Source organism: Microcaecilia unicolor, chromosome 11 (assembly GCF_901765095.1).
Source record: "Microcaecilia unicolor chromosome 11, aMicUni1.1, whole genome shotgun sequence".
Classification (NCBI taxonomy): Eukaryota; Metazoa; Chordata; class Amphibia; order Gymnophiona; family Siphonopidae; genus Microcaecilia; species Microcaecilia unicolor.
The window spans coordinates 115,194,653-115,218,434 of record NC_044041.1 but is presented as its reverse complement, the minus strand read 5'-3'; the positions used below and the strand labels follow the sequence as shown (position 1 = coordinate 115,218,434).

Below are 23,782 nucleotides of genomic sequence, written 5' to 3'. Positions count from 1 at the left end.
CATAGCTCCCTTACCTTGGGCGCTGAGTCCCCCACATCCCCCCCAAACCCACTCCCCACAACTCTACACCATTACCATAGCCCTCATGGGTGAAGGGGGGCACCTACATGTGGGTACAGTGGGTTTGGGGGGGGGGTTGGAGGGATCAACACTTAGCACCACAAGTGTAACAGGTAGGGGGGGGGGGATGGACCTGGGTCTGCCTGCCTGAAGTGCACTGCACCCATTAAAAACTGCTCCAGGGACCTGCATACTGCTGTCAGGGAGCTGGGTATGACATTTGAGGCTGGCATACGGGCTGGTAAAAAAAAGGTTTTTATTTTTATTTTTTTAGTGTGGGAGGAGGTTGGTGACCACTGGGGGACTACGGGGAGGGCATCCCCCATTCCCTCCGGTGGTCATCTGGTCAGTTGGGGCACTTTTTTGAGGTTTGGTCGTGAAAATAAAAGGCCCAAGTAAACCCCGCGAAATACTGCTTAACGCCGCTTTTTTTTTCCATTATCCACGAAAGCCGGCCATCTGGTAGCCACGCCCATGCCTACCCATGTTCCGCCTTCGCTACGAGACCAACACGTCCCCTTGAACTTTCACCGGCGCGGCGATGGTGTCAAAAAAGCCGCTTTTGATTATACCTTCGCCGCTTTTGAGAGATCGCCGGCCATCTCCCAATTTATGTCGGAAGATTGCCGGCGATCCCTTTCAAAAATAAGCCTGATAGTAACATAGTAGATGACAGCAGAAAAAGACATGCACGGTCCATCCAGTCTGCCCAACAAGATAAACTCATATGTGCTACTTTTTGTGTATACCTGACCTTGATTTGTATCTGCCATTTTCAGGGCACAGACCGTAGAAGTCTGCCCAGCACTAGCCCCGCCTCCCAACCACCAGCCCCGCCTCCCACCACCAGCACTAATTTCTACCATTCTGTTTGTTTTTTTTGGCCACAACCACACACTGAGCAGAAGATTTCAATGTATTGTTCCCGATGACCCCTATAGCCTTTTCCTTGGTGATGACTCCTAATGTGGAACTTAGCACAAAGAAGCACAATGATTTTATATGTCTCTGTTCTATGCCCTCTCAGCTGTCTCTTCTCCAAGCTGAAGAGGCCTAACCTGTCTAGCTTTTCTTCATGTACCAGCTGTTCTATTCCCTTTATTTATTTTTTTTTTGCCTTTCTTTGTACCTTTTCTACTGTTTATATCTTTACAGAGAAAAGGTGACCATAACTGCTCACAAAACACAAGATGTGGTCACATCATGCATTTATACACGTCTATTATGATGTTCTCAGTGTTATTCTCTACTAGTACAAGGGACCTATCAAAAATGCTGGGTGGTGACTGTCTCTGCAAGTTTGTTCTAAGGCCTGGATTTGTGCTCTCTGTTCTCCCAATCCAGCTGTCCTCCAACCCATACAGACTGCTTCGCCTCCACAGTGTCCTTGTATCTTCCAAATACAACATTTGGTGCACCACAGGCCTATCCAATAATGACAACATGGGCCTCTGAAGCAAACATTATTATTATCCAATAAATAGGTGATAATTCCTGTCTGAATAATTTCTAAGGGATTGATATTCAAAAGGGTTTAACTGGGCAGGATATGCTGTGCACTTAACCAGGGAATGTCGCTGAATATTGCCACTAATCAGTCATCCTATAACCAGCTAGGTTAGAGAGGGGCCAGGGCAGAGTTAGGGCAAAGTGGCAACATAGCTAGTTAGAAGGCATATTCAGTCCGCTAACCTGCTAAGTAAATGCATAAAGTCAGGACAGCAAAACAGCAGTCTAACTTTATGCGCTGAGTTAACAGGACACCAGTCTGAATATAGGCCAGTGCCTGATTACCTTCCAGGTTAGCAGGCGTACCCAGATATTCAATGCCATTCAGCTTGGAGAAAAGGCGGCTGAGGGGCGATATGATAGAGGTATATAAAATAATGAGTGGAGTGGAACAGATAGATGTGGAGCGTCTGTTTATGCTTTCCAAAAATACTAGGACAAGGGGGCAGTAAGTTTAAAACAAACAAGATAAAATTTTTCGTTACTCAGCGCGTAATTCGACTCTGGAATTTGTTGACGGAGAATGTGGTTAAGGCGGTTAGCTTAGCAGAGTTTAAGAAAGGTTTGGACGGCATCCTGAAGGAAAAGGCCATAGAATGTTATTAAATGGACATAGGGAAAAATCCACTATTCCTGGGACAAGCAGTACAAAATGCTTTGCTCCGTGGATCTTGTCGGGTGATTGTGACCTGGATGGGCCACTGTCGGAGACAGGGTGTTGGGCTAGATGGACCTTTGGTCTGTCCCAGTGTGGTGATGCTTATGTCTTATGTCTTATGAGCTGTGCATGCTCCAACACTGAATATCAAGGATTAGGTCAGCCTGTGGCTAGAAGTGGCTTGCAAGCTGTTTACCATCGCAGACTGAATATTCTCCCCTACATTTCTGTGTGCTGGATATTCAAAGTCATTTAACTGGGCAGGAGAGGGCCCGGTTAAATGATACTCAGTGTCCTGGCCACTGATATTCAGTGTAGAGCCTGACCAAACCCAGGATCTTCAGTTTCGGCAGAAACTGAATTTGTGATCAAAACTGGCTGCTTGATGTCAGCAGAAACTGAAACTGTAAACGAAACTACCCCATTTCCTCCCCCACACATGATCAAAAAAGTCCCCTTCCCGAGCCAAACCCCTGGTGGCAGTGGTTCCCTTCTCTCTCCCCGACCCCCTTCTCTGATCATTTCCCTTCCCTCATCCTACCTATAGGCCCTCCCCGGGCCTACCTTGGGAAGGCCTGGTGTTCTAGTGGCATCTTCTGAGGCAGGAATGATCCCCACTCTTTCCTGCCCTGTGTTGCTGCTCCATCTCAATGGCTGCTGAGAGTGCCATGGGAGGTCTCAGCAACCATTTTGCAATTGGAACCAGCACAGGCAGGAGGCTGCTGATCATTAGCTCTTACCACTGCAGCACTGTGTGGTTACTATCGGGGGTCTGTGGACAGAGCTTGAGTAGAGGTGGTACTTAACTAGTTGGCAGCAATATTCAGACTGTCCTAACTTTATCCACCAAGATAACTGTGCACCAGTGTGAATATCAACCAGTACACATTTAAGTTCTAGATGGCTGCTGTGATTTGGATATTCAATGCCAGTGCCCAGACATGACATGGCATATTCAGCCCCCATGACTGTCATGGGCTGAATATTACTCTCTATTTGTTTTTTTTTTTGGCCACTGATGCACAATTTGCTTAAGATTTCAAAGTAATTCCAAGATCCTTTTTCCTAGTTAGTGACCCCTAATAAGGAACCTAGCATCGTGAAACTGAAGTTAAAATTATTTTCCCTATGTGTTTCACTTTGCACTTGTCAACAGCAAATTTAAACAGATATTAAAATGCCCAGTTCTCCAATCTCACAAGACTCTTCTGCATTCCTCACAGTCTGCTCACGTTTTAACTACTTTGAATAATTTTGTGTCATCTGTAAATCTGATCCCTTCACTCATTGCTCTCCTTTCCACATCATTTATGAATAATGGTGACTGGTGGAAAAAGGATATAGGTCCAAGATTATTGGAGTGCAATTTGGCTAAAAATAAATTACTAGCTTTTATCTAAGGTAGATTGCATTTGTATTGTGTATTTTGAGTTCTGTTTGATTTCATTGTTGCTCTGTGGCTTTACATGTTGCATGTTTGTATCTAAATGCATTTAAGATGGGTTGGTATATAAACCACTTTGTGCTGTTAATATAAAAGGGTTTTTTTAACAAGTTCCTAAAGAAAAAGTCCATAAACCATTATTAGTTTTGTGGACTTGGGAAAGCCATCACTTATCTCCAAGTATGAGCAACAAAAGATGAATGTACTCTGAGATCCTGCCAAGTGCTTGTAACTCCAATTGGCCAAAACTGGAGGCAGGATGCTGGGCTTTGTTCACACCTTTTTCAGTAGTAACTCAAGGTGAGTTACATTCAGCTACACTGGATAGTTCTCTGTCCCAGGACTACTCACAATCTAAGTTGGTACCTGAGGCAATGGAGGGTTAAGTGACTTGCCTAAGATCACAAGGTGCAGCAGTGGGATTTGAACCGGCCACCTCTGGATTGCAAGACTGGTGCTCTAACCACTAGTCCACTCCTCCATTCCCAGAATGACCCAGTATGGCAATTTCTATATTCTCATGTAATAAGGCAGTGTATCAAAATGAAGAAATAAGTATGCTGAACAGTACTTGTCCCAGTACAGATCTATGGAGCATCCCACTATTTATCTCTCTCCTCTCTTTGGGGCCCTTTTACAAAGGCATGCTGAAAAACGGCATGCGGTAGTGTAGATGTGCGTTTTGGGCGCGCGCAGAATCATTTTTCAGCGCACTTGTAAAAACTGCCTTTTTAAAATTTTTGTTGAAAATGGCCGTGCGGCAAAATGAAAATGGTCGCGCGTCCATTTTGGGTCTGAGACCTTACCACCAGCCATTGACCTAGCAGTAAAATTTCACGCGGTAACTAGGCAGTAATGACCTGTGCACGTCAAATGCCATTTGGCATGCGTCCAATATGTGCATCCGAAAATAAAAATTATTTTTTGGACGCGTGCCAAAAATGAAATTACCGCAAGAGCCACGCGGTAACTCCATTTTGGCACATGTTGGACGCATGTAGATGCTTACGCGGCTTAGTAAAAGGGCCCTTAAGTTTCTTATCCTTTAACCCAATGCTTCTTAACCCTTTCATGGAGGCACACCTAGTTGGTTAGATTTTCAGGATTACATAGAGGGGCATAATCGAAAGGGACGCCCAAGTTTTTCTGAGGACGTCCTCGCAGGACATTCCCGTGAAGGGGCAGGGAAACCCATATTATCGAAACAAGATGGACATCCATCTTTCGTTTCGATAATACGGTAGGGGACGCTCAAATCTGGAAATCTAGGTCGACCTTAGAAATGGTCGTCCTTAGACTTGGTCGTTTCTAATTTTCGGCGATAATGGAAACTGAGGACCCCCATCTCAGAAATGATCAAATCCAAGCCCTTTGGTCGTGGGAGGAGCCAACATTCTTAGTGCACTGGTCCCCTTCACATGCCAGGACACCAACCAGGCACCCTAGGGGGCACTGCAGTGGACTTCAGAAATTGCTCCCAGGTGCATAGCTCCCTTACCGTGTGTGCTGAGCCCCCCAAAACCCACTACCCACAACTGTACACCACTACCATAGTCCTTATGGGTGAAGGGGGCACCTAGATGTGGGTACATTGGGTTCTGGTGGGTTTTGGAGGGCTCACATTTACCACCACAAGTGTAACAGGTAGGGGGGGATGGGCCAGGGTCTGCCTGTCTGAAGTGCACTGTAACCACTAAAACTGCTTCAGGGACCTGCATACTGCTGCGATGGACCTGAGTATGACATTTGAGGCTGGCAAATAATATTTAAAACAAATTTTTTTGAGAGTTGGAGGAGGTTAATGACCACTGGGGGAGTAAGGAGAGGTGATCCCCGATTCCATCTGGTCAGTTTGGGCATCTTTTTGTGGCTTAGTCGTAACAAAAACAGGACCAAGTAAAGTCGTCCAAGTGCTCGTCAGGGACGCCCTTCTTTTTTTGAGTATGGGTCGAGGATGCCCTTGTGTTAGGTATGCCCAAGTCCTGCCTTCGCTACGCCTCCGGGAACTTTGGTCATCCCCGTGATGGAAAGCAGTTGGGGACGCCCAAAATCGGCTTTTGATTATGACGATTTGGGCGACCCTGGGAGAAGGATGCCCATCTTCCGATTTGTGTCGAAAGATGGGCATCCTTCTCTTTCGAAAATAAGCCTGATTGTAACGTAGTAACAAAGTAAATGACGGCAGATAAATACCTGTACAGTCCATCCAGTCTGCCCAACAAGATAAACTCATTTTACTTGATCTGCAATACTTTATATATATACCCAAGTTTGATTTGTCCTTGCCTTTCTCAGGGCACAGACCGTGGAAGCCTGCCCAGCACTGTTCTTGTACTAAGTTCTGAAGCTAACATCGAAGCCCCTTAAAATTTAAAATCCAGTCCATCCCTATCTATTCAGTCATGATCAGGGCATAGACCATAGAAGTCTGCCCAGCTTCCATTTTGTTTCCCAGTTGCTGGCATCGCCACCCAATCTCCTCTAAGATTCCACAGAACCATTCCTTCTAAACAGGATTCCTTTGTGTTTATCCCACGCATGTTTGAATCCCATTACCGTTTTCATCTCCACCAACTCCTGTGGGAGGGCATTCCACATATCCACTACTCTATCCGTGAAAAAATACTTCCTGACATTAGTCCTGAGTCTGCCCCCCTTCAACCTCAATTCATGTCCTCTAGTTCTACTGCCTTCCCGTCTCCGAAAAAGGTTCATTTGCCACAATGAATATGCATGAGAGAGATTTGCATAGAATTTGATATCAACTCCATATTCATTGTGGTAAGCCTGAAAACCCATCTGTCTAGGTGTGTGTCCAGGAGAGGATTGAGAAACATCTATTTAACAGTCATAGCTGCCGAGGCGGTGGGGCAGGGGGGACAAAATTCCCCGGGCCTGGGCCTCCAAGGGGGGCCCAGTGCTGCAGTCCCACCCGCCCTCCGTCGTTGACCGTCTGCCACCGGGCCGGGCCCCCTGCATTGATCGCCTCCCTTCGGGGCTCCTTCCCTCCCTGTGTCCCGCCCTCATCTGACGTAACTTCCACGAGGGTGGGACACAAGGAGGGAAGGAGGGCCGAAGGGAGGCGATCTGCTGCCCTGCTGCCTGCAGCGCTTTCACATGAAGGTGAGAAACGCTGTGATTTCAATGCAGGGGGCCCGGCCCGGTGGCGGACGGAGGGGGGCATGGCAGCGGCGACCTCGGGGTGGGGGTGGAGGGGGAGCGGTGGCGCCGACCTTGGGGGGGTGGAGGGGGGAGCAGTGGCAGTGACCTCGGGGGGGGGCGGGGCCCCGGGGGCATCCTTGCCCCAGGCCCAGCCCAGTCTCTCGGCGGCTCTGTTAACAGTTACCACGTCCCAACAGGAAGGACTATATTAATACCACATTGGGCCTTAGGCATACATATATTTCTGGACCCCCTTTATTTCTATTCTCACACCTCTCTGAGTAACATTCAGTTTCCCTGCTCTGCCTCTCAGCCCTGATCTTCATTCACGACTTTCCTCTCGTATTTATCGCTTCAGAAATAGCAGGGAATAGTGCAGAGCCTAGCTGTGGGCATGTCAGCAGTAATAGTGTGTGAGTGAATATGGAGATTAAGCAAGCACACGCTTGGAATGAAGTGGCTTAATTCTTAGAGCTGGAGAGCTGCCAAGTTACCCAGTTCCAGTAGGGAGATTATAGGCCAGTCCTGGGTTTCTGACAACTGTATCCTGGTTTAATATAGCACCCGCAGCGCTGATTTCAGTGAGACTACAAACAACGCATTGAATTGGGATGTAAGTTCAAAAACAGGACTGGCCTATAATCTCTTTTTCACAGAACTAGGAAACTTGATAGATCTGGTGCAGTGGGCTGAGAACCAGGGAAGCAGTGCAAGTCATTTTTACCCCCCATTGCCTCTGGTACAAACCAGAAACGCCAAGGGTGAATTCTCGAAAGAGTGAGATTTAAGGGTGATGTAACTGGGAGATAAATTTACAGGCGTGGTGCTGGGTTGTGAGAGAAGTTTGGGAACCACAGGCGTAGGAGCCAACTTTTCAAAATGACTGAGGGTGCTCAACTTGGCACAAATTATCAAGTCCATATAAAGGAAATTAAAGCATGGTGGGTTGTGAACACAGCTGGTCAGACTGTCTTTAAATGAAGAGCACAGCAGGTGGTTCACACACAGGGAGGGCTTGTGGGTAAAAGAAATGCAAGGGGTAGCACTACAAGTCCCACTAGTCTCTCTTCCTCCCCAACCCAACCCCAACTGTTCTCCACAGTTTCCCATCCTACTCCCAGCCCATCTACACCACACACATATTAGGCCTTCCAGTCCAGCCTGGCCCAGCTATACAACCCATATTCTCCCCCTCCCAGCCAGTGCTACCTAACCTGTGCACACCATACACTTTCTTTTCTCTCAGAGCATCCCCACTTCTTTTTCAGTCCCTCCCCTCTTTAATGTCTTCTTCCTCCTCTCATCACCTTATTCTGTTTTTCCCTCTTTCTCCCAATGCAGTTTGACTTTTATTTTGGAGTAGAATGCTAAATAACCAGCCCCCCCCCCCCCCCAGTACCAACTCCATTCCCCCATTCTATATTTCTCTGCACTGTACTTCCTCCTGACCTGACCTGCCTTACCCCCTACTAATTCCTCCCCCACCCCCACCCATTAGCTTTCCTCCCACTCTACCTTGGTCAGTGCCCCTCCTCTGTATGCTAGGCTCACCCATCCCTTATACCTCTTAATCAGGTTCATGACACATTTCAAATTTGTTATCCCACCCTTCCTGGCAAGGATCATATCCCTGCTACCCCTTCCCAGAGCTCCAGACACCATTAATATCTAGAATTCACAGACTGAAATACAATAGCAGTTTCCAAATCCAGAAGGCCCTATGTGCTGCTGCTCCACCACCTACATGCACAAACCTTGGAAGCTCAGCAATAAGTTGCTCCACAGCCCCTGGGACCACATTTGCATGTGGTGTTTCCTGCCCTCAGACTGAAAATCCCAAAGATCACCTGCTGAGCAGGAAATCAGTGAACCCAAAGGCATGCATTCATATCAACCCACTACGTGTGCAGTTCACTTGCTAAAGCTCTAGCGGTCACAGAGTAAATAGTTGGCTTGGGGAGTTGACTTAGCACTCACTCTAGTGCCTTCTGCAAAAATGGAAATTGGTACCTCATTTGATGTTAACAGCTTTCACACAATACCCCCTCCTTTATTAGTGGTGACTCTAGCACAACATCCATCTTACTCTCTCCTTTTACCAAACATCCTCTTCTTTCTCTTCCATTCTCTGTCCAGCACCATTATCCCTCCACTCCTGTCTTTCCCTGGCCTACATGTGGAGAGGCATAATCGAAAGGGGCGCCCAAGTTTTCCTGAGGACGTCCTCGCAGGACATCCCGGCGAAGGGGCAGGGAAACCTGTATTATCAAAACAAGATGAGTGTCCATCTTTCGTTTGGATAATACAGTTGGGGACGCCCAAATCGCATAATTTAGGTCAACCTTAGAGATGGTCATCCTTAGAGATGGTCATCCCCGATTTTCGCTGATAATAGAAACCGAGGACACCCATTTCAGAAACGACCAAATCCAAGTCCTTTGGTCATGGGAGGAGCCAGCATTCATAGTGCACTGGTCCCCCTCACATGCCAAGACACCAACCGGACACCCTAGGGGGCACTGCAGTGGACTTCAGAAATTGCTCCCAGGTGCATAGCTCCCTTATCTTGTGTGCTGAGCCCCCCAAAACCCACTCCCCACAACTGTACATCACTACCAAAGTCCTTATGGGTGAAGGGGGACACCTAGATGTGGGTACAGTGGGTTTGTGGTGGGTTTTGAAGGGCTCACATTTACCACCACAAGTGTAACAGGTGGGGGGGGGGGGGGTCCTGGGTCCGCCTGCCTGAAGTGCACTGCACCCACTAAAACTGCTCCAGGGACCTGCATACTGCTGTAATGGAGCTGGGTATGATATTTGAGGCTGGCATAGAGGCTGGAAAAAATATTTAAAAATTGTTTTTGAGGGTGGGAGGGGGTTAGTGACCACTGGGGGAGTAAGGAGAGGTGATCCCCAATTTCCTCCGGTGGTCATCTGGTCATTTAGGGCACATTTTTGTGGCTTGGTCGTAAGAAAAAAAGGACCAGGTAAAGTCGTCCAAGTGTTTGTCAGAGACACCCTTCTTTTTTCCATTATAGGTCGAGGACGCCCATGTGTTAGGCACACTCGAGTCCCGCCTTCGCTACACCTCCGACATGCCCCCGTGAACTTTGGTCGTCCCCGCGATGGAAAGCAGTTGAGAATGCTCAAAATCGGCTTTCGATTATGCCGATTTGGGCAACCCTATGAGAAGGACGCCCATCTCCCAATTTGTTTCAAAAATAAGCCTGATAGCGTACCCCCTCATTCATGGTGCCCTGCACATCCACACAGGTCACACATTCCAAAAGCTAGCCTGTAGCAGAGCTGTGCTGGGAGTGAGAATGGAAAGCCAGGACTTAGTAGATGAACCAAGGCTTTTTTTGAGGAGGTACTTGGGGGTACTGAGTACCAGCACCTTTTCCATTGTCTGCTAAAATTGACCCATGGACCCCAAGTTTTAATGAAAGAGCTCAGGCTATACACACCAATTCTGCCTTGTCATAGATTCTGTGACTGGTTGTATGGGGCCTGGTTATTGTGGGGTGGGTCCCTCAGTGATCACCCCACCCTTGAAGGGTGGCCTAGCATTTGAGTACCGGCACCTTTTTTGCTAGAAGGACATAGGAACCAAGAGGAAAACCAAACCAAGAACCCTTACCCCTTTCCACACTCCACACATCTCTCCTGTAACTTCTTCTTGCTGCTGCCATGCTATTTCTTTGGGATGATACAGTATAATGAGCCTACTTAGTCCAGTACCACAGTCTCTCATAAGATGCAACAAGGGAATTATTTATTTTTGTGAACATTTCAATTTGAGACTCAATCATAGGTCTCTGCATTTCAGAGCTGCAAAAGAGAAGCAATTTTAAAGGTTTTTTAGACCATGGCATCAAATACTGGCACAGTCCCTTCCTGCTCTCCTTTGTCCTTCTAGTAAAATAGCATAATTCTGGTGACTACAGGGCTGGAGGAGAAGGGCAAAATATAGCTATTGCCTACCCTTGATCTATCCCAGCTGGCACAGAAATCTTTCGTAAAAACTTAAACAAATATCCAACCTTTGTGTCCATAGCTTAAATTCAGCCCTCTGTCTCTACTTGATCTTGGTTTTCTCTCTGTCCTCAAGTTCCTTCTTTTAAGGATTTGCTTCCATTCTTCTTCTCATATCATCATCATTTCTCTTTCCTCCATGTATATTTGTCTCTCCATGGTTTTTCTCTACAGCTTCTCTCATCTCACTTTCTTCTAGTCTTGCTCCCTCTTCCATTTATTCATTCATTCATTCATTCATTCATTCTTGTATCCCACAATTATCCAAAACAAGTTTTGGTTCAATGTGGCTTACAGTTGATGATCGAAGATCACGTCTCACCTTCATGTCTGTTCTCTCCACCATGACCCCTCTTTCTCTCAGTTGCTCTTTTCCCAGTCCCATACAGCTACTCTCTTTCAGCTGCTCTTCTGTCTGCAGCTTGTGTCCCCTCTGCTCTTCTTCCTCTCTCCCAGATCACGTCTCCTTCTGAATTCCTCTCATCTTACATCCTGTTTCTACTCCTCTCCCACAGCTCCACTATCAGTCCCTCTCCCCATCACCAGCCTCTCTTCCCTTTACAGCTCCTTTCTGCCTCTTCCAGCATTTCAGAGCAGCACTGTCTCTCTTAACCAGTGATTCCTTTCCATTCCCTTCACCCCTTCCTTGCCCCTTTATTCCTCTTCCAGTACATCTGTTTTTTTTAAACCTTGACTGCATTCTCCCTGGTGATTTTGCTGCTAAGCTCTCACCCCACTGTGGAGTCTAGGGCTCTCAATGCTCTATGCTCACGTGATTCATTTCAGTCTCTCAGCGACCATTCTCCATGGTGAATTTGAATGCTAAGCTCTCACCCTGCTGTGGACCTAGGGCTCCCGATGCTCTCTGCTCACCTGATTCATTCTCTTAGCAACATAAACAAGCTCCCAGGAAGCTCCCTCTCACTCTGCTATATCTGTCTGCCTTCACCACTGATTTGAGGAGTGGAGGCATGCACAAAATTAATTTTTCAACCTCCTTCCCCTGCTACCTGTGCCTCTGTTTTTTAGCTATCTGTTGGACCACAAATGGCCATCCATGTTGTAATCCTTCTTAGCATTTTTCTTCTGATTGGCTGGCTTCTGCCTTGTTCCTCTTTCTTTTCCCACAGGTCGCACAACAGCCCCCTGGGTTTTCTAATCCCAGTACACATAAGTATTCAGTGCTGTCAGTTCTCTAGGTTTCCTCCAGTTCCACAGTCACATTGCCTTGCTCATCTTGCATCATCCCCTACCACCCGTTATGTTAAGGACCTCTCTCTCAGATGGTTTATTAAATTGCAGATCTCTTTGGTCAAAGACAGGATTAATTTGTGACCTCATCTGTTCTTCTGGTTTTAAAATGTTTTGTCTTACCGACACCTGAATCAAATCGGGAGAGGGAAGCCATCTCTATTCCTGCTTACCTGAAGGGTTTGAGGTTATATCTCTTGCAAGGCACTCAAGAGCTGGGAGTGGCCTGGTTGTCATCTATTCTTCAGACCTTCAGCTAACTGAAATTTCTCCATTTTTCTCCTACCCAGAGATTTTTGTAGTTAAGATTGTGGTGCCTACCCCATTGGTTCTCTTACTATTCTATTGCCCCTGTTCCCTCTTATAGGCCCAATGGGATCTCTGTTTCTGGGCGATAACAGAAGCAACCATCTGCTACTCAAATATTCTTATTCTTGGGGATTTTAATACCCACATTGATACACATACCCGTTGTCATTCTCAGCAACTTCTGTCCACGCTCGCTGACTTAAATCTATCACAATGGGTTACATTTCTTACCCAAAAGGCATGTCATATATTAGACTTAGTCATTGATCCATCTGATTCATCCCTCTCCCCCTCTGCTTTCTCTTATACTCAAATCCCTTGGTCGGACCATTCTGTGATTCACTTTTCTATCTCATTCCAGCTTCCCCAATGCACTAGTGAACCTGGCCCTAAAAGCTCTTGGTTTCTAACCCATGTTGACCCCAATAATAATCCCTCTTCCCTTTTTTCTTTCCCCCCTGACTATGAGGCTCTCAGTCTGGATTCCATGGCAACTAGCCTTCATTCTGTGCTCTCCTCAGCTTTAGACCAAGTCACCACTCTAAAGACAGTAACATCTCCCTCTGCCCCGCATAAGCAGCCCTGGTATCACAGTGATCTGCGTTTACTAAAAAGGCAGCTCCACAAGACAGACTGAAAATGGCAGAAATGTAAGACAAATGAGAACTCGTTAATCTTCCAATCAAGATTGATAGATCATAATTTCCATTTGAAGAAGGCCAAATCCCTCTATTTTAGGGATTGTATTAAAAAAGCTACAAATCTTTCTAAGGAGCTTTTTCCATTATCCATCACTTAACTACATCTACCAAGGGCAACTTTAAATCCAGGGATAATGCCCCAACAGCAGAAGCACTCTTGTAATATTTCTTTTCCAGGGTTCAAGACCTGATTAATACACTCCCTTCTACCTCTATAGTAGTTGCTGCATCTTCTTCAATTCTTTTAAATATCTCTCTGGATAGTTCTGTCCAGGTTTCTGTTTCTAATGTAGGTTTTTCTATATGGTCTTCCTTCCCCCGAAGAAGCCATTAAACCACTAGGGCCCTTTACGGTAGGACCAGGAAGGCCCACTGAGGCTTGGGGGACTGTGATGTATGGGAAGGGGTGGCAGCTATGGGGGTGGTAGCATGGTGGTAAGGGGCAGCAGCGCAGCACTAGGGGGCCCAGATCACCCTCAGTGCCCGGGGAGCCCAGATCACTGTCAGTCTGCCCCTGCTTCTTGGTAACAATCAACATTACTCTCTTCTCTCTTAACACTTCTAGCTTCTTCAGTACAGTTCCAGTTACTCATAAATCCAGACCTGACTCCAACTAGGACACTCAGGACCTAGGTCTTCACAGATAAATGAAGGCACTCTTACCTTTTGCAGTTTTCAGTTCCTCTTTCATGCCCTCCCTGTGCTTCTACAGGGTGCAAACCTCTGTGCTGGGGCCACTCTCCACTTCCTTGTGACTCTCCCCTACTACAGCCCAGCCACATTGTAGGGAAAGTTCCTTCCTCCCTCTCACTTTCTCCTGGAGACTTCGTGCTTCAGAGCATCTCTGATCCACTGTGCTCCAGGGCATTTAACCACCTCCTGGCCTCAGCCCCCCCCCCTCCCCCCCACTCAGCACCTGCCATAAGATGGCTAACCTGCAACTTTAGTGAGGGTGTGTTTTTAGGGACACCTGCCACTATATCACTCATTTCCTCACAGTATTATAAATCTATCTCATGCTCCTGTCACAAATACATGTGTTTATACCCAAGCAATTTTATAACTGTGATTTTATTTTGTGAGTCGCTACAAACTTTAAGGTAATAGCATCTTCTAGATGAATGAATGAAGATGCTTTACACAGAATGAACGAAAACGCTTAATAAGACAGTATAGTACCTATATACATGCAGGCATTCCATGGGCAGAGAATAGGTAGAGTGGAGATAGGATTAGTACTTAAGAACTTGGTATATAAAAATATGTGCATCTTTACCTATTTCTGGCACATATATGCATACAATCACTCCTACTTCAGAGCAGGTATAAATGTTCTTGTTTGGTTATTTACGTAACTTTATTGTGCATGATTGTTATGATCTGCACTGAAAAAATATGTTTTTGAATTTGAACCTTGTAAATAAGTAAAGGTACATAGGCACATATATTACCTTTTTAAAAGGAGGATATTTTCAAACACCTTCCATATTTCAAAAGCATATGCCTGGGAAAAACCACTGAACCCACTGAAACAGCTTTTATAAAACAGCATACCCAAACATGCAGGTAAACTTAAGCACATACAGCCAGTACAATTCAAATTTGCTTAGAGTGAGCAGAGGTGCCCCCAGAGGGGAGGTGTTTGAATTTACGTGCTTGCTTTCAAAACTTCTGCAAGCAAATGAACCCTGAAAATTTGTACATCCTAAACAATAGGTGTAAGCTCATAAAGGAGGTTTAGCATTGTTGTATAAGAGCTTTTATAATTTTAAACTTATAGAAAAATCAGTAGAAGAGATCCTGGAATAACCATCTCTGTGACCTCATGTGCACCTTTCTTTAAATTAATCACCTTATTTTCTAACTCCTCTTACTCTCTTACCTATCTATGTGTTCCATCTTTGCTTATACCCTACACTGTTAATTAAAATGATAAATTACGTATTGTGTTGGCATTGTAAGTAGTATACTATGCCATACTTTTATTGTTATTTGAATGTTTTTACTGCTGTAATTATCTATTGCTCATGTTTGAGCGAATTCCTTCAAAAAGGCGGGAAATAAATCCTAATAAATAAATGCCCTGGGTAATTTTCAAGGCAGAAGGACATGCATTCTTTCATTTTGAAAATTTGGAACAGCCCACTCAAGGAAAAGTATACGTATAGTTATAACATTATCCCATAAAGGCCTGATGCAGAAAACCCTTGCCTTCTTGCTTCTTCCCCCTCTGCAATGCTGTCTTTAATCAGAAACAGCGGTTACACCTAGGGGAATTCTGTGTAACCGCACAGTACAGAATTCTCCACCTGCACAGAATTCTGTACTCGACCTGCAGAATCTACACAGGCTTGAACATTGGTAGCTCTTCTCAATATCTCTCCCACAGAGATCATGTGGTAAGAGGAGGAGGAGGTGAAAGGCTGTACATCTATTCTTCTCCAGGCCTAGAACGGACTGTACAGCTGCACAGTTCAAATGAACAGATGAGCCTTGGCCAGCAGAAGAGGTGGATGCAGCCTGATGTACAGTCGTTCAACTTTATTTCCTCTTTCCATATGATCTGGGCAGAGAGGGAACGCACACCAAGCTTTTAGAGTGTGTGCAATAAGGGTGGGGCCACCAAGAGGGGGGTTAGGGGGCAAGATTCCCCAGACTCAGCCTCCCAGGGGGGCCCGGAACCAGAGTCCATCTCTCTCCTGCTCCTGTGTGTCAGGACCCAGGTGATTGCGTTTACGCCATAACCTGGGTCCCGGCACACAGGAGCAGCAAGAGTGACAGACCAAGGGAGGAGAAAAGAAGACACAGGAAGTTAAGGGGCACAGGGTGGTGGCTGCCCGAGCGGGGAGGGGGAGGGGAGGCGGTGACCCGATGTTTCCTGAGGGAAAAGTCCATTGAACATTATTAATTTTTTTTTTTTTTTTTGGGGGGGGGGGGGGGGGGGGGGTTGCCGGGTTCTTGAAGCCTGGATTGGCCACTGTCAGAGACAGGATGCTGGGCTTGATGGACCCTTGGTCTTTTCCCAGTATGGCGGTGCTTATGTACTTATGTACATATGTACTTATGATTGCAAAGGGTGGCCTTGCCATGGGTCCAGCTCTGTCTCTCGGTGGCCCTGCATAGGGGTGGGGGCAGAGCACACTGAGAATGTGCCATGGAGGTAGGGTTGCGGCAGAGCAAGCTGAGAGTGTGCCATGTGGATGGAGGTGGCATAGAAAGCTTGAGGGTGTGCCCTGGGGGAGAAACAATGACAATTGGGTAGGGGGTAGGTTGAATGAGAGGTACTGGTGTGGAACTAGGAATAAAGACAGAGAGGTAGGAGCATTGCATATGGGGGAAGACCTTGGAGACACAGAATTAGGGGTTTTGCTGAGAGTTAGAGAGAGAGAGAACTGTGATTGGAGTGAGAGGGGGAACTGGGAAGGTTGGAGCCTAAGGAGGGAAAAGGGAACTGGGGAGGTTGGAGCCTGAGGAGGGAAAAGGCAGGGGGATTTCAGGCCTGGGGGAGCCTTCAGGCCTTATTATATTGTGTGCAAAAGTCTCAAAAGTTTTGTTCACAAGTTTAATTTAAATGTTTTGTTTTGCACAGAATTCCCCCAGGAGTAAACCATAAAAACTGCACTTTAGCATATGCACTGTATCATGCAACTTCACTTTTAATATCAAATCATTAGTGGCCTGTAACAGTTGGAATCATAACATGCCATAACAGTCTAATGTATTAGGAAGAATTTCAGGACAGACTTACCTCCTCCTCCTCCCAACAACGTACTGTTAGCTGTAGGAAGAAAGGGAGAAAGAGAGAGGAAAAGGCATTAGGACACAGTGGAAAAAATGTTTTGAGACTAGAAGGAGTAAGTTTGACTTAGTAGCCACCCCTGAATAGCTCCATGTCTGTAGGCATAAGCTGAGCCAGTCTTGAATCTCATGTTCCCAATCGCTTGCAGGGATTCTGGTTCTTATTTCTCAAACCACTGGAACTACACATTCATGGATGCAAGGGGGAGAGACCTGAACAGGCTCAGCATCTTTCTACTGACTTGAACCACTATAATAACATTGTCCTCAGGACCAAATGTGGAGTGAGTTTTCTGGGGTCTCTGGGAACAAAACAAGTTAATCTCTCTTAATAAAATAATTGGACTGATATTTAAAAGAAATTATCCAGGTAGCTGCACCTGCTATGTAGATAAGTCCTGCTGACTGAGGCCACACATGGATTTTCAGTGGCAATATCTGGATAATGCCAATGTCTGCCCTGGTACTATCCGGATTATGCTACGGTGGTCCAGGTTGGAGCCTGGAGAGAGCCAGGGACACCGAGAGGGGGGGGGGTCAGGGGGGACAAAATTCCCCGGGCTCGGGCCTCCAAGGGGGACCCAGCGCCGCAGTCCCCTCCACTCGCCTCCCTCCGTCCACCACCAGGTCGGGCCCCCCTGAATTCAAATCATAGCACCTCACCTCGACCTCACTCCGTGTAAAAGAAGTGCAGCAGTGGCAGTCTGCAGATCGCCTCCCTTCGGGCCTTCCCTCCCTGTGTCCCGCCCTTGTCTGACGTAACCTGCGCGAGGGCGGGACACAGGAAGGGAAGGCCCAAAGGGAGGTGATCTGCAGACTGCCACTGCTGCGCTTCTTTCACACGGAGCGAGGTCGAGGTGAGGCACTATGATTTGAATTCAGGGGGGCCCGGCCTGGTGGTGGACGAAGGGGGCAGCGGCGGGGTCCCGGGGGGCGGCCTTGCCCCGGGCCCAGTCTCTCAGCGGCCCTGGAGATAGCCAGGAGTTATATGGAAACCAGTAATATTCATCACCAGTACCAGAGAAAAGGCTGTCCTAAGTTATCCAGTAAGCTATCTTGATACCAGCGCTGAATTGTGGGAATTCTGTAATAAGTCACCCAAAAGTTAGGTGCCGGAAAGATCCACACTAAGCACAAATTAAATAAAGGCCATTCTGAGTGGAATAGCCTTTACATATATTCAGGTACAAAATAAGTACCTGAATATATGTAAACCGCTTTGAATGTAGTTGCAATGCAAAAGCTCAGAAAGGCGGTATATCAAGTCCCATTTCCCTTTCCCTTTATAGAATACTAGGCGTGGTGTGCATTTAGCACTTAACTTTGGGCACAAACATTTATGCCTGCCTAAGGCTAGTGTAAATACTTGTGCCTAACTAATATTTATTTAAACATTTCTATTATGCCTAAAACAAAGTGGAATACGAATAACGCACACAGATGAAAACATAATGGAAATAAGGTGCAGAAATGTAGGTATTCTATAATACCACACTAGGGGGCCCTTTTACAAAAACGCGTAGGCACCTACACGCATCCAACATGCGTCAAATTGGCACTAACCCCCGGCTACTGCGGCCTTCCCTCGCTCTGTCTGTCCCGCCCTCCACTGGCGCAACTTCCTAGTTCCGCAAGGGCGGGACAGACAGAGCGAGAGAAGGCCCGATGAGACGGTGCACATTTCTTTTACGTGCAGGCGCAAGGCGCTGCGCCTCGCTTCGGATTCTGATATTTTTTTAAAGGTAGGGAGCTGGTTGGACGGAAGAGGGTGGGCACTGGGTCGGGGGGGGGGGTGTCGATGCACCGAGGGGAGGGGGGTATGTCATCGGGCTGCACCCGGGGGGGGGGGGGTGCAATGGCGAACCACCCCGCCCCAGGTGGCAGCCCCCCTAGCTACGCCACTGCCCATGGCCATGCCTCCTTTGGAGATGCGCACCATGAAAATTAGATGTGCATGTTATACAGTGGCATACCGAGGGTGGGATGGTGGGGGTGGTCTGCCCTGGATTCACGCTGCAGGAGGGGTGCAGGGAGCAGCCGCGTGGCTGTCGGCTCCACTGGTTCCCTGCTCCCTCTGCTCTTACTTCCTGTTCCAGGGCAGAGAGAGCAGGGAATCGGCACAGCCAACAGCCGCGTGGCTGGTCCCAGCGCCCCGGCAGGTAAGAACAATGCACGGAAGGGGGGGGGGGGGTTGACGCTAAACTCGGGGAGGGGGTGCACAGCGGTGATCCGCCCCAGGTGGCAGCCGACCAAGGAACACCATTGATGTTATAGAATATGGCATAGGGCAAAATTCAGCACCTAACTTTGGACGACTTATACAGAATCCCCCTCAATATCACTAGTATCCAGAGAGGAGCAGCAGTCAGCAGTATACGCAGATACTCAGTGCCAGTATCCAGATATTGGCTGGTGCAGAATAGTTGGGTATAAGTGCCACGGTCAGCATTTTCATAAAATGACAACTGCAAAGTCTGAATATTGACCTAATTAATCCCCTAGATAGATTATGTGGCAAATCTAGGAAAAGAAAACAATGGTTAATGAGCCTTCATCAATCATTTGGGGGCGATTTTGAATAGCGTGTGTGGTGTGTAAAGTATTTGAACCTGCATACATTGCACCTATACTGTTTCCGTTGTAAAACGAGTAGGTGAAAAGTCTGTGTATTAAAAGCGTCTAGACATTTCTCACCTGCTGTTTGTGCAGGTGGCTGAGTGAGTGCAAAATGATACGTGTTTTCCGTAAATCCCTTGTATACAAATTACTTTCCTTCCCAACCTCCAAAAACATCATTTAGGGGTCCTTTACTTAGCTGTAGTAAAAGGGGGCCTGCGCTAGCATCAGCCCATGTTTGTGACATGCGCTGAGGCCCCCTTTTACTACAGCGGGTAAAAGGCTGTCTTTTTTTCTGGAAAAGAAATGGCCATGCAGTAAGTGAACCACTTGTCATGCGGCCATTTCAGGGGAGCACTTACTGCCACCCATTGAGGTGGTGGTAAGGGCTCCCGTGTCATTACCACCGGGTCAGCACTGGTGCTACAAAAACAGAAAATATTTTTGTAGCACCGGAAATGGCACATGCTGGGGGTGGGAACTACCTTCAGGCTCCTGCGGTAACCCCAATTTGGTGCAGGGCAAGCCTGTTGCCACATGCCAACACTTTTGTAAAAGGGCCCCTCAATGAGGCTGAAAGCACGCACACTAGGAAAGCCTCTCTACCCAGATAAATGGCTTTGATAATTGTCTTCTTAATATAGTAACATAGTATTTATTTATTTCCAGAAACTTCTAGACCACATGATCTACAGTGATATAAATACATAAGTACATAAGTATTGCCATACTGGGACAGACCAAAGGTCCATCAAGCCCAGCATCCTGTTTCTAACAGTGGCCAGTCCAGGTCACAAATACCTGGTAAGATCCCCCAAAAGTACAAAACATTTTATGCTGCTTATCCCAGAAATAGTGGATTTTCCCCAAGTCCAATTTAATAATGGTCTATTGACATTTCCTTTAGGATGTCGTCCAAACCTTTTTAAAACTCTGCTAAGCAGCAACTGGACACACATACATACAAACATAAGACATTAAACATTAAAGATATTAGACATTAAACACGTCACATTAACAGCAGTACTAGAACAGTTCAATTCTTGTACATTGCTGGTCTTCAGCTAAGGCACTTTGAAACAAATAAGTTTTTAAGCTGGTCTAATTTCTTAATGGTTCTTAAAGACAAAGGTAGACTGTTCCACAATTTGGGCCCAGTGACATAAAAAACTGATGATGTGTACTCTTCCAAATTGATCAGCCGGAAGGAAGGCACATAGTAAATTCTGGCAGGTAAGACCTGTATGGTTCATCCAGTCTAACCACTAAGGTGTCCAGACTTGTATCTGGCACTCTGTGCAGGTTCCACTGCTTCATGATTAAACACTAGCCTCATAGATTAGAGAGGGGGAAGGGGTGGGATAAAGCACGCAGAGAAATGTTCTTTTAGATTTCCATGTTGGTGTCATGATTGTTACAGTTCTCCAGGTCTTGCCACGTCTGAGTAAGTGGAACCAACGTTTCAGCCATCAAGGCATGGCTTTCTTCAGGGCATACCCTGAAGCAGTGGCGTTCCGTGCTTGGCTGACACTCGGGGCGGATCGCCGCTGCACGCACCCCCCTCGGGTGCTGTGCAACACGGCGCCCCCCCCCCAGTGTGGAACGGCACCCCTCCTGGCGTTGGCACCCCCCCTGGTGTGGACCCTAACCCCCTCCCCCCCGGCGCAGCACCTCTCACTCTCCCCGACAGTCCCCCCCCCCCCCCCCGCCTACCAGCTGAGCTCCGGCCGGCACCTCCAATCTGCAGCGCTGCTGACTTTAAATGAAGAAAACCGTGTCGTTGTTGGCCCTTCACTACTAAGTCCCGCCCTCGAGGAAATAGGAAGCTATATCAGAGGGTGGGACTCAGTAGTGAAGGGCCAACGACAAGACGGTTTTCTTCATTTAAAGTCAGCAGCGCTGCAGATTGGAGGTGCCGGCCGGAACTCAGCTGGTAGGCAGGTGGGGACTGTCGGGGGGAGTGAGAGGCGCTGCGCCGGGGGGGTGGGGTGGGGGGGTGGATGGAGAACCCCCCCAACCTGTTGATACCCGGGGCGGACCGCCCCCACCGCCCCGCCCTTGCTACGCCACTGCCCTGAAGAAAGACGCAGCATGATGGCTGTCATGTTAGTTCTACTTATTCAGACATGGCAAGACCTAGACAACTGAAACAATCATGTAGAGAAATGATTTCAAAAAAATCAAATCAACAAGGCAGCTAAAACACCCAGCATTAAGTTTCCCAGATGGGTGAACAAGAGATTGAGCACTCTACCCTCAGCACTACTGGCCTCTCTCTGCCAAAGAACAGTGAATAAATTACAACCAGGAAATGATCCAGATGCTGAATTCAGCTTCTCTCTCTCTGTTTTACCATATAAGACATTTCAACAGTAAAGTGTTAGGGTCTCATCACCTTGATCTATCTCCCGCCCACTTTCAACTGAGCTATAATGGCATATGCAGACAGCCTAAGATATACATCAGTTTGTATTATTTAAACCCAGTGTAAACTGTGTTGTTTCTTCACTGATTTGAATAGAAGACAACTCTTAAAAGCTTGTCAAAGATAAATATATTAAGTTAGTCCAATAAAATGATATCACCTACAACTTGTTTGTTGACCTTTATTTCAATGTTCTGCCATAGAAACTCAATTGTCATCAGAATGAGACACTTTAGGATGTTTATGTTTATTAAAAATTTACTATATAACTTCACTAAACAATTAGATCACAGTAAGCAATACATCTATTTACCGGTTCAACTAATCATTAACAACGACTCAGAAAATATCTCCTACCAACCTTCTTACCCTCCATGCTTGTCCCAACTTCTCCTTTATCGCCCCACCTCCTTACCTATCCCTATCCTTTCTCTCACACCTCTTCTATCCCATTTACTCCTTGTTCATTTGTCCTATCACATGCCTCCTTTGTTGATTCTGATACTACAGATTGTATTCTCTTGTTACTATGTAAGCCGCATTGAGCCTGCGATGAGCGGGAAACCACAGGGTACAAATGTAATAAATAAATAATCAAAGAGCAAGAAAGGAGCACCATAACTGATAGGAACATATCAACACAGAGGACAACAAAGAAGGAAGAATAAGAAGAAAAAAAGGGAGAACGTATTATGACCAGATATCCCTCTAATGACATCAGGCGCCTTTTGATCAAAAATACCAAAAGCTATCTTTAATTAATACATTTTCAACAAAGTCTTAAATTTCTTCAATGAAGCTTCATTCCTAATGGACTCATTCCAAAGAAATGATGCCACCCAAAAAAAGGCACTATTTCAGGTGGATGTAGGGAAGATAATTTTGTACATGACATCTAGGTAGTAAAACAGATTTTAACGTTTGTGCATTAAAAACTCTCTAGAACTGCAGAAAAGGCTTGGTGAGCACTAAGCCGTTTCTAAATTATGTTTAATGTTGCTAAAGAAGAATGTCCATTCGGTGCAACACACCTTTAAAAAATCCATTTTACAAAGGGAAACATTCAGAAAAAGAGTAATATTAATTGGGACTTTGCAAATGTCACATATATGGGGCAATTTTGCTACTTATGGGGGTGATTTTATTATAAGGACTTTATAATATTGCATGCCCAAATACGGCCATAGAAATACATGCAACAACACAATTATTTTATCCTCAGGCTAATCGTTTAAAATAGAAAATAAATCTAAAGTTTTGGACATGGTGTTAGAGTTTCAGGTTAATGAGCTAAGACATTTTTCTTTAATTTGCATCGCTTAAAAGCTGTGAGATCATCATTGAAGGGTCCTTTTACCCAGTGGCGATCCTTGGTCGGCTGCCACCTGGGGTGGATCACTGCTGTGCACCCCCCCCCCCCCACCAGGTGCAGCGGCATCCCCCCCCCCCCCGGCGCATTAATACCCCCCCCCCCCCCCCGGTGCATTCTTACCTGCTCGGAGCTGGCGCATGGCTGTCAGTTCTGTAGGTTCCCCTGCTCCCTTAGAGGAAGCAGGGAACCAGTGGAACTGACAGCCACGCGGCTGTTTTCTGCACCCCTCCAGTGGTGTGCACCCAGGGCGGACCACCCCCACCGCCCCGCCCTCGGTTCGCCACTGCTTTTACCAAGCTGCAGTAAAAAGGGCCCTGCAGTAGTGGCTGGGGCCCTTTTTACTGCAGTGGGTAAAAAGCCCCTTAAAAAAAGGGCCATGCGGTAAGATTACTCTTACCGCATGGCCATACAGCATGGAGTACTTACCGCCACCCATTGAGGT

The 23,782-nt window shown here is 46.7% G+C and overlaps 1 protein-coding gene across 1 annotated transcript in view; it reads right to left on the bottom strand.

Moving 5' to 3' along the window:
• MACROD1 (mono-ADP ribosylhydrolase 1) overlaps positions 1-23,782 on the bottom strand; it is a gene marked incomplete in the record, with an annotated part of 1,234,860 nt that overhangs the window by 374,563 nt on the left and 836,515 nt on the right.